This window comes from Filicampus tigris, chromosome 1 (genome assembly GCF_054856515.1).
Source record: "Filicampus tigris isolate MCC_2025a chromosome 1, RoL_Ftig_1.0, whole genome shotgun sequence".
In the NCBI taxonomy this organism is placed as follows: Eukaryota; Metazoa; Chordata; class Actinopteri; order Syngnathiformes; family Syngnathidae; genus Filicampus; species Filicampus tigris.
This window is the reverse complement of record NC_141217.1, coordinates 27,773,150-27,783,711: the sequence shown is the minus strand read 5'-3', so window position 1 is coordinate 27,783,711 and position 10,562 is coordinate 27,773,150.

Sequence of the window (10,562 nt, the reverse complement as noted above, 5' to 3'; positions counted from 1 at the left end):
GCGGACCTGGAGTCTGGGGTGGATTAGCATTCTTCAGATGCAATCTTATCTTGCCACTTCTCCTCCAAATTGATTCAGAGATAGGACACTCTTTGACTTTGTGCTGTGTGACGCCAGAGGCTGGGTGACACATCTCTGATGGCTCTGAGAGTGAGAGGTGCCTCAGCATATTTTACAGAGATAAAGAGAAACAGAATTTTCAATTGAGTCAGAAACTGTGTGTGACTACTGAGCTACGCTGTCGCTGCGCTAGCGCAAATGTCAAATACTGAAATGAAGTGAGGACTCCAGACAGGCAGGGCATCGGGATTTTTTCTAAGGATAAGGGGAAAAAAAAAAAAATTCATGACATCACTTAATTGAGAGTCTCTCTTGTTTTTTCTATAAATGTATGATACACACCACAAGCATACATACGGTCAAGTCAAGTCAAAATTATTTATATTACCCTTAATCACAGAAAAGTCTCAAAGGGCTTCACATGCCCACAGTTGACAAATATTAACGACATCCCATGACCTTAACCTCTGATCTGAAGTACGGTAGCGTAGGGCAATGCAATGAATCGAAATTCAGTTATCATTAACTATCATTTTGATACTAATTATAGGTAATATATCAATATACTTCCATTTTTCTAATCTGTTATCTGTATTAGTAGGACTTGTAGAGGTCCAACTTTACCATTAGGGAAGTGAAAGTTAGTATGTGTGGCTTGTAATATATATGTAAATGTTAAATGGGGGTGGGATTTAATACGTTTTCTTCTTCCCACTCCTTTTTTGAGCAGCATGTTTAGAGTGGTCGCAAATGGTGACATGGTGACCTTTTGTTTTGTTTTTGTGTATGAACTTCTTTAGTTAGTTTTTGTTTTTTTCCTGAAAAAATGAGATGCTTGTGCTGGCTTGCTCCAAAACAAATAATGAATGAATGAATGAATGAATCAATCAATCAATCAATCATTCACTTACAATTACAATTATTACACTCGATTACAAAATTGGCATAATCGTAAAAAAACTATCATTAATATTCATTTATATCCAACGCACTGTTTGTTTACACAAGGACATCAAACTTTAATTTATACATTTGCATGTTTTTATTTTATAATAACTAATTGTATACATTTTGTTTGGTCCAAAAGGAACTTACTTACATTTATTTCTCTTTAAATTTTTTACATTTAAACATTTTCTTGATTTGTACCAAAAAATAAATGACCGTTTGAATACTCTGAGCGTGAGAGGTGCTCAAAGCCAGCCCAGGCACCAGGTAGCCCCCAAGGACCACATGCATGGGCCTGTTCTAAAAATAGCTCACCAATGATGTGACATTGTGGTTTTCAGGGAATGTTGAAGAAGCGATCATTTGAAAACAAACACTGGCAGAGATTTGTAGAAATTAAAGTAATAAATAAATAAAGTGTTGCCTATTGACCTTTATCTGTTTCACAACTGTGAGAAGTCATTCATATTAATCAGTGTTGTTACATAAACGAATATAATTGTTAATTCTAACATTGAAAATAATTTGAACATATTTGTTATTTCAGAAATGAGTATATCAAACTCGTAGCCTGTCACATTATTCTGTAACCAAGAAGTCAAAAAGGTTGGTGACCACTGCTATAAGCTCTCAGCATCGCTAAAGATGATGGACGAGAGGCTTGTTTGTTGCCTCGAGGATGGCGCACCACCCTGTGGTCTGTTAAGCACTCATCTCATTTCAGTGATTACCTACTTTTGTTTTTGAGCTGAGTTATTTCCTGGCAGCAGATCATCTAAAAATAGAAAACATCTCCATCTGATTTCATACAGTCGGAGAGAAATTTAGTTTACTTCACACAAGATCTTTGCTTTCACTCCATTGTTCGTGAACAGGTTGTGTTCTAAGTAAAATGTTTACATTGTTAACAGTCACACTAGTGTGAAAATAAGTTAACACTGTTAAAATACTTTCAATGAATGAAAAAAAGATTTCTCAACCTTAACTTTGATGATGGGTGCCAGGTGTGAATGGAGTAGAGAGTTAATATTACAGATGGGAAGTTAAGTCATCTCAGAAATCTTTGCCTTACTTTCCCATGCACACCACAGGACGTTTGAGTTGAATCCTATAGTGCTCACGGGGTGGAAGTCTTGTCAGATATCCAGAGGTATTGCATGACATCCATGACAAAGATTCCACCGCTGGAAATTTGAGCTTTATAGGTAAAATTCCAAATTGTACAAATTCAGGGATATTCGACTTTAGTGGCTCTGCTGTCCAGATGATATGAGCCCTGCATATGTTCATCATGATTTCAATAATGATAGGATTCTTGCAGCCTTGACAAAAGAAATCTGGGCCTACGTTGAAAAACAAAGGTTTGATGTCATTTGTCCATTCTTAGAAGCGACAGTCGCTATAATGGTAAAATAATAGTGGCTATTGCTAAATTAATCCATGCATCATTAACCAGAGGGGAAGCAGGAAGGCACCCCTTTATAACAGGAGCCTAAATCCGTCATTACGTATAATCCCATTCAATCTTTTCATTAGCACCATCATTATTACAGCATTAATAACATAACAACTGTGACCCCAGAGAGTGCAAGGGCCAGATTTAGACAATGCTATACAAAGTAATATGTTTGTTTTTGCTCAGTAACATCTGAGCAGACAAAAGGGCAATGTAATTGTATCCTCATCCATTATCTTAAACTCGCTTGAGAGTGTCACCACTCATTATGAATTCTGAGAAGCCAATGTAAAGATGCTAAAGGTGTAGCTCTCAAGGTGACCTTTAATATGTAGTCAATATAGAAGGAACTTGTAGAATTCTACACAAGGTCCACAAGGCTGAAACACAGCAGTACAGTTATGGCCAATTATCATAACAGAGATAATTATAATGATAATAAAAAAAGATAACTATTGCATACTAAATAAGTGAATAAGAAGAGCTGTTCAAAGCGGTCATTCCAAATGAGATGCTTCTCGTCATGATTTGTGTTTGGATTGTTTTAGTTCATGTTATGTCTGTGTTCTTGTGGCACGTCTTGCTCGTTAGGTTTTATGTTTCCCCCTGTACACGAGTCGTCAACCTGGTCCCTCGTGTCTACCAATCAGATTCTCAGCCACCCGTGTCTTGTCCAGGTGTTCCTCATTAGTTTGCTTCCATTTAGACCCCGTACACACGAAAATACTTTTCATTGATTACGTTTACATGCAGTCAATATTCGGGTTAAAGTCAAAATTACGATTTCTGAAACATTCGGAATAAAACGTTTACATGCGTGAGGGGACAGAGTTACTCCCGTATACGTGGCAATTGTGATTGAAATATCCTTATATAAACCGCATCGTACGGCTAATGTCATGACAAAAATAGATGTCTTTTCCAGGTCCTTACTTTGTACCATGATTAAAACATATTATATTCATGTCACTCACCACAGGAATTAAGCAGTCGATTTCCTCTTTGCTACAAAAGGATGCTGCATCGCTGACTTTTGCCTTGATTGTTTACCTCTTGTATATTTCCAGCAAGTTGCATGCCAGACGTATAGACTAGTACACACATACGTTTGTCCATATGCACACTTTCATTTTTCATTCATGCTGTGAGACAACAGGCTTATATGACAAATACAGGTGGCATATAGAAGACAATAGCAACTGCATATCAACTAAAACATGAAGGAACAACCAGTCACAACAGTACTCCTCCCTCGAGGGCATCAACTGGTGCCCTACCCGGCGTGTTAAGCAACTCTTGGTTGAAGTCCCGAAGGAGGGAAAGGTCTAGGATGAGGGACCTTGAGAGCCAGGAACATTCCTCGGGGCCGTTTGGAAGGAGTGCTGAGGGGGCTTGAGGAGACTGGCTTCGGGAGGGACACATGAATAGTGTGAGCGAGTCCAACGGGTGGCCCAAACGGCGAGTGCATAAGTCTTTAAATAGCCATTCGTAAGGCCACACTTGAGGGGAGGGCGGCTGCAGGGCTTGCGCTGCCAGAGGAGGATGAGAGGGAGGCCGCAGGTTTGTGCCACCTGAGCAGGGTCGGAGGATGGCCCCGGGACGTGCGCTGCCGGATCAGGGTTGGCGGACGACGTGCGCCGTCGGAACAGGAAGGGGTGGCAGCCGCAGGATGTGCACCGCCGGTGCAGGAAGTGGTGGTGGCCGTGGGTCGTGCACCCTTGGAACTAGAATGGCTGGTGGAATAAAGCTTGATATACTAACTCCCTGCCTGAGAGCTCCCCAGGTTCTATCATCTTGTGGAGGAACTAGAACCGTGCTCATTCTGGTTTGAGAGGAAATCAAATTTGCATGCACGGCCTGTGTTAATCAGTTGTCATAAGGTGTGTCAAATGTGCCACAAATGTGTTTTCCCTGTCCCTGTCCCACGGTGGCGCAAGCTCTGACACGTTGCCTTTTCAGTAGTTGTATACTGTTAGTGTGCAGTAATGACACATTGTATTCGTGCCAATATTTAGTATTTGGACAGGCGACTGAATGTAGCATGCAATTTTATATTGTAATTGCCGTATCATAAAACCACCGTAAGAATTAAGGTTCAAAAGTCAAAAGTCGAATTTATAACGAGACTACTGCAAATGGCCACGTATGTAAGAGCTTTCCCACCTAGCTATGACATCTATCACACCACCCATGACGCGCAGCAACTGTGAAATGAAAGCCAGCCAGATTAAAGTCGTTTCTTGGAGAACTTTGCTTAGTTGCAATCTTCGCACCATGAAGCTCAAAGAGCATAATGAGATGAGGCAAGCTTCACATGGGAAAGTAGAAGCAGAACGCTAGATTCAGTGATTCTTTCCTCATCTCAGCAGACTGTTGTTAGAAATCCCCAAGGTGAGATCACTAGGAGAGGAGTGGGTGTTTTATCATGACTGGGTGTGCATGTGCGTGCGTGTGTGTGTGTGTGTGTGCGTGGGGGTGTGCGTGTGCGTGTGTGTGTGTGTGTGTGTGTAACTAAGTATTAGTCCACCATGAAGACTTGGGCCTGACACCTAAATCGCTCAACCTTTGTGCAACCTGATGAGTGTGAGATCACTAGCCCTTTTTACAAACGTGTGTATGTGTGAGTCATTTTGTCCAAACAAAATGTTTGTGCCGATATATTTGACTTACGGTGTGGCAACTAAAAAGGTAAGGGTTATTACGGCCATAAAGAAGCTTAGAATGAGTCTCTTGACAACACTTATGGCATCCTGTGATCATCTTCCATCAGCTCTGTACTGTCACATCCTCCATTAAATGTGATTGTCGATTAATGTATACAGCCCAGTGGGAAAGGCACGGAAGGAAGATTTAGGGTGTGACCTCACTTGACTACAGCGTTGTCAAAAAAATAAAAAATAAACACCAGTATGAACCATTAAATTGGCAACACTTAACTTCCAGGGCAGTCAAGGTTCTGTCTGAATTTTCATTCTCTAATATGACATCACAGGTTCTAATACTGTACTCTAAGTCAATCTGTGCATGTCTACAATCTGTGTGGCTCCGGGTGACCAACACACTTCAATAAAATGTAGTGCTCCACCCAGCAAGCTTGCTGGTGATAAGTTATTGTACACACCCTTAAAATGCATATATTCTTTTACGGTGTCCCGGTATAGTGCAATTTTCTGAAGATTCCACCTATACTGTGCCAGGTACAAGGGATTGAATTTTCCCCGCATGCTGTTCTCACAAAGCAGCTCTTGTTCATATGTTTGCAAAAATAATGTCTAACAAACGCAACAAAATAGAAACACTCTGTCAAACAACAACAACAAAATCATGCATTACAGCAAGTTCTTCCTGAAATAGTTTCTGCAATCAAAGCGCTATCTGTTGACAGCGTGGCCCCCGACGGCCTCTCAGAAGCATTGGCTGACGAATTCTCAGACACGTTGGTTGAAGATTTCTTAGGCCCCATGGTATGAATAGAAGCAGGGAGGAGGAAAGTGCGGGAAGTACAGGTAGTTAAACTCGGCTCAGAAACATGGGAGGGATGAGAATACAATGAGCTGAAAGCTCCACGCAGTGTTATTTTCTTGTGTTTACGTGCTTTTTAATAATGGTTTAATAATGTTTTGCTTGATTGCTGATTTCCTTGTCGTGATCGCTTTGGGATCCATGTTTTGGTGCATTTTCACCAATTATAACAATCTTAAAGATTTTTTTTTTTTTTAATTAAGGTACATATTGTCACATTTTATTTTGGGATGGCCCGATGACTGACCATTCCGATTTTCGTTGTCACTCTAAAAGTTGTTAATAATATGTGGTTATACTTTGCTTGATACTGACATCTAAAACCACCACGTTCACTGTACAGCAACTATTCTGGCCCTCTAAAGAAAGAAGGAAAACACACAGAAGTGATGTGTCCCATATTTTAAGGACTATTAGGTGCACAATCTTATATTATAATTGATATTACTCACTCGCCTACTTAGTATCACCAAAGGGTGTTGTCATTGGACACCCTTTTCGAGCTCTGTCTGCTTTTTGTGACGATCATACCTTCCGCTCCGCTCACAGGACCCTGCATGACCCTTCGAACACACTACATTCAGTGTTTGAGTAGCTCCCATCAGGTCGCAGGCTGCGACGTCCACATTGTAGAACATAGCAAAGCAGGGCCACTTTTGTCCCCAGCAAAGTCAAGCTCTTGAATAATGACCCCTCCCTGTACCCAACTGCCACTAACTGAATGCACGTAGCATTTAAGCATCTAGCACAGAGCACATTAACTGGACAGTAGCTGGAATATTTTAACTGCAGCAGTTAATAAATGTTTGTTGGTGTACTGCTTGTTTTTTAATTCTGCTCTTTATTTGTCCCTGAGGGGTGATTCAAAAGGCATAAAGTGTTTTGAATTGATTTCAATATCAATGAACGGGTCTATTTTAAAACATTTTCACGGCACTGGGTTATAAGGCACATTCTCTTTGTGAAGCATGTAGTTAAAGTTTTCCACTCCAATTCGTACACCAGTACACACAAACAGCAAGGGACACTGGTCCAAAATTTCCATCCCAGTCATGAATGAGATCACCCTCACTCCTCGCACAGTGCTAGGGAGTCTTCAGTAAGTCAAGTCCCGGTTGAGGTCAGACCAGTTAGCGACGACAAATCCACCAATTGGACCAAAGAAGGTGAACCCACACCTACACCTTTTCGCAGCAGCAGCAGCAGCAGTACAAAAGGCAGAGAGGCAGTCAAAGCAAAGGAAAAACATGGGTAGCAAGTTCTCAAATGTAAGTGAAGTGCATGCAGAGATCTCAGTCAGCCGACCATGCCAGACTACAGCAGAAGCCGGAGTCACTGTCCAAGAACAGTCAGCTGAAGTCATGAAGCCCAAGAGTCGCAAAACACAACCTGTTGAATTCTCTAAAGAGTTAGAACTTCACAAGACTGTCAGGTTGTTGCGAGAGGACATGGCTGAGATCAGAAAACAATTAGCTAACCCGCAAGGCCAAGCCAACAAAAGCACTTTTTAGAGCTAAGAGAGGATGTAGAGTGTGTTAGGAGCAAGACATTGGAGACCAGTGTGAACATTGTTTCAAGTGTGGGCAGTCAGGACACTTTTCAAGAGGCTGTAGGGGGCAGAAGCGTTATGGGACAAAACTCAAGTCATGACGCCTTCAACACAGCAATTAAGTTCCTCTCTGTAAACCAAACCTAAACTATATTATATATCCCCAATTTCATTTTGCACGACATGCTAGCGGCATGGTCTAGCAGGCATTCACGTTTTCGAGAACTACTTCCTGCTTCTGCATGTAAGGATCATGGGAAACATAGTCCTACTAGCTTGTTGCTGCGGGCAGACCAAGGCAAGCTGAGCGTTTCTAGCTGCGTGTTTCCATTGTTACAATGTGGGGCCAGGTGCGAGGTAAATGACACAGCGAGCTTCCAATAGCTGCCTTGACTAAGCAAAAAAGTTTGCATAACGTTGTGCATTGACTTGTTTAGAGCTCTTGCACTTTCAACCAAGATAGCATTTAGCAATAGCCACAGTAATAACTCCCGGTCACCAGATCGACTAGCGATGTTCAAACATTTTCTTTGTCTGTCGGAGGATCCCATCCTCTTCTCCGCTGGAAGCAACCCCCATGTAGCTGCACGGCGAACAAATAGAAAGTGAGATATTTCATTTCATCTAGCGTAATAGCGCTAAATCTAACAAATAAACATACGGTACAATTAGAATAAACTATTTAATTTGTTTTCTCAATTCCAAGAGGAAACAGGCCTTTTAGTAGCTGCAAGCTACTAAAAGCATAGACTGGACCGATGATATAATCAAGAATGCCCGCGTTTGCGGTGCTCATTCATTTAACTGAACCTCTACGTCTTGAAATAGAGTAGGTAGTCAGGAATTCTGCCATAATGGCAAGGTGTTTGCTGTTATGTGTAGCTAGTAACTGTTACCTAACTCATTCAATAATCAGCTTTGGTGCATGCTAGCTCCATCTAACTTAGCATTAGTGTTTGTAATATCTATCTGCCGTTTTTTCCCTGGGCATCCTAGAACACCTCAGAAGCTTAAAGTAGCCCTATAATGCGGTTCCACCAAGATGTCATCTTTGTTTACAAACTGAAAATTGGTCTATACGGACTGATGTTATACACCACTGGTTTCAAACTCTAAGACCGGGGGAGCAGATCAGGACCGCAACCAAATTTTATGTGGCCCATGAAGGCAAATCATGTGTGTTGACTTGCCATGTTTCTTTCAAATTGTCTTCACTTTTAACACTACATATGATATATTGAAAACATTAGTTAAAATAAATTGAAAAATAGTTGAGCAAACACTGGTTTGTGATCTCAAAACGTTAACCATCAAATTGTTGTGTATATGTGCCAATATAATTCGATCCTACATTTATATGGGTTTAGAGTCCTAACTGTGCTCCGACGGACACCAAAACTATAATGTGGCCCGCGATAAAGATGAGCTTGACACAGCTGCTATACATCATCCATCCATTTTCAATACAGTTTATCCTGTTCAGGGTGAATGTTGATTCCGGCTGAGTGACACCCTGTACTGGTTGCCCCTCAATTGCATAGACAAACAACTATCCACTCTCACAATCAGATGGATTGGAAAGTCAATTTCCAATGACCCTAACATGTATGTTAATGAAGTGTGGGAGGAAGCCTGAGTACCTGGAGAAAACCTTCGCAAGCAAAGGATTTGATCCTGAAACCTCAAATTGTGAGACAGACACGCTAGCCATGTGCACAACCATGCCACCGTTACATATGCACAAAATATAAATAATTAAAGGGTGCCAAAAAAGGTGGCCATGACTCTGTGTTTTATATGTGTATTCACCACTAATACATGACTGAAAAGGCTCCTTCTTAGCCTGGAGATGATCACAAATATGATCTCATGTGCTTTGTGCTATATGGCAAAAAAAAAAAAAACCAGATAGCGACTCTTACATCTAGCAGTGAAATCTCTCGGGTATAACATCAGACTATTTTTCCAAGATGAAGATAGTGTGACAGCATTAGCTAGCGATTCCAAATATGTTTTTTTTTATGTTGAAGTATAATCCTTTTGTGCCCAAAAGGTTGCCAAAGATTTGGTGAAAGAATGTGAATAAAAGAATTTCAAAATTTGTGTTCTAACATTGTGCTTTTCAGGAGATGAAGGAAGATTATACAGGATTAATTTTTAATCTGCAGTCTTTGCAGAGTCTAATTAGGGTACAATGCGAAACAAGGTCTAGCCTATGCCTTAAGCTTGCTGTGTTTCAAATCCAAGGCCTTGTTTGGGAAGCAGAGTGTTCCCAGCTGTCCATCACACTGCTTTGCTCATTATGAGGTGCTTTTTACAGAAGCCCATGAATATTCACTTGCTTTACATTTTATGTGAGTAATAAACTTCTAAATGCTCTGTGATTTGTGCACCTTCTTTCTGTTACTCCGCATACACCAACAATTTATCAGAGGAAGTGGTGATAAGGGGAATGCAAAAATAGTAGGAACAAACACTGGAAGAAATAAAGGTCATTAATTGATGGCATTCTGAGGCCCTACCCAACAAGGTCCCAAAAAAACAAATGGACCATAAACAGAACGGGATTATTATTAGTTATTGCAAATAGATTCTGGATTTTAAAGTGCAAACACCCCCTCCGATCCCACACATAAACTAAGTAGACAAGAACAGTGCTATGATGTAGTAATGTCAACATAGTGTTACACCAACAAGCTTCCATAAGACAGACAAGGTGATTTGTGTCGTGTTTATCATGCAGTGTAATAAACACAAGATCAGTTTTAAATGTAATGAAACCCTACAGAAGATTTACTATAGAAAGGCAGCAGCACAACAGCTTTATTAACATTGTTGCTGTGCAGGGAAATGAAGCTTTATGAGCTAAAGATACGTCCGGTGGTGTTAGCCCTACAAATAATCATTCTCATTAATAATTATTAATAACACATCACAGTTTTGTTTCCAGAGCAGACGTATTTCAATAGCACCCCGCCTTTCTTAAGCCTTGCGTCATTCTGAAGATCAATCAGAGTACTGCATATA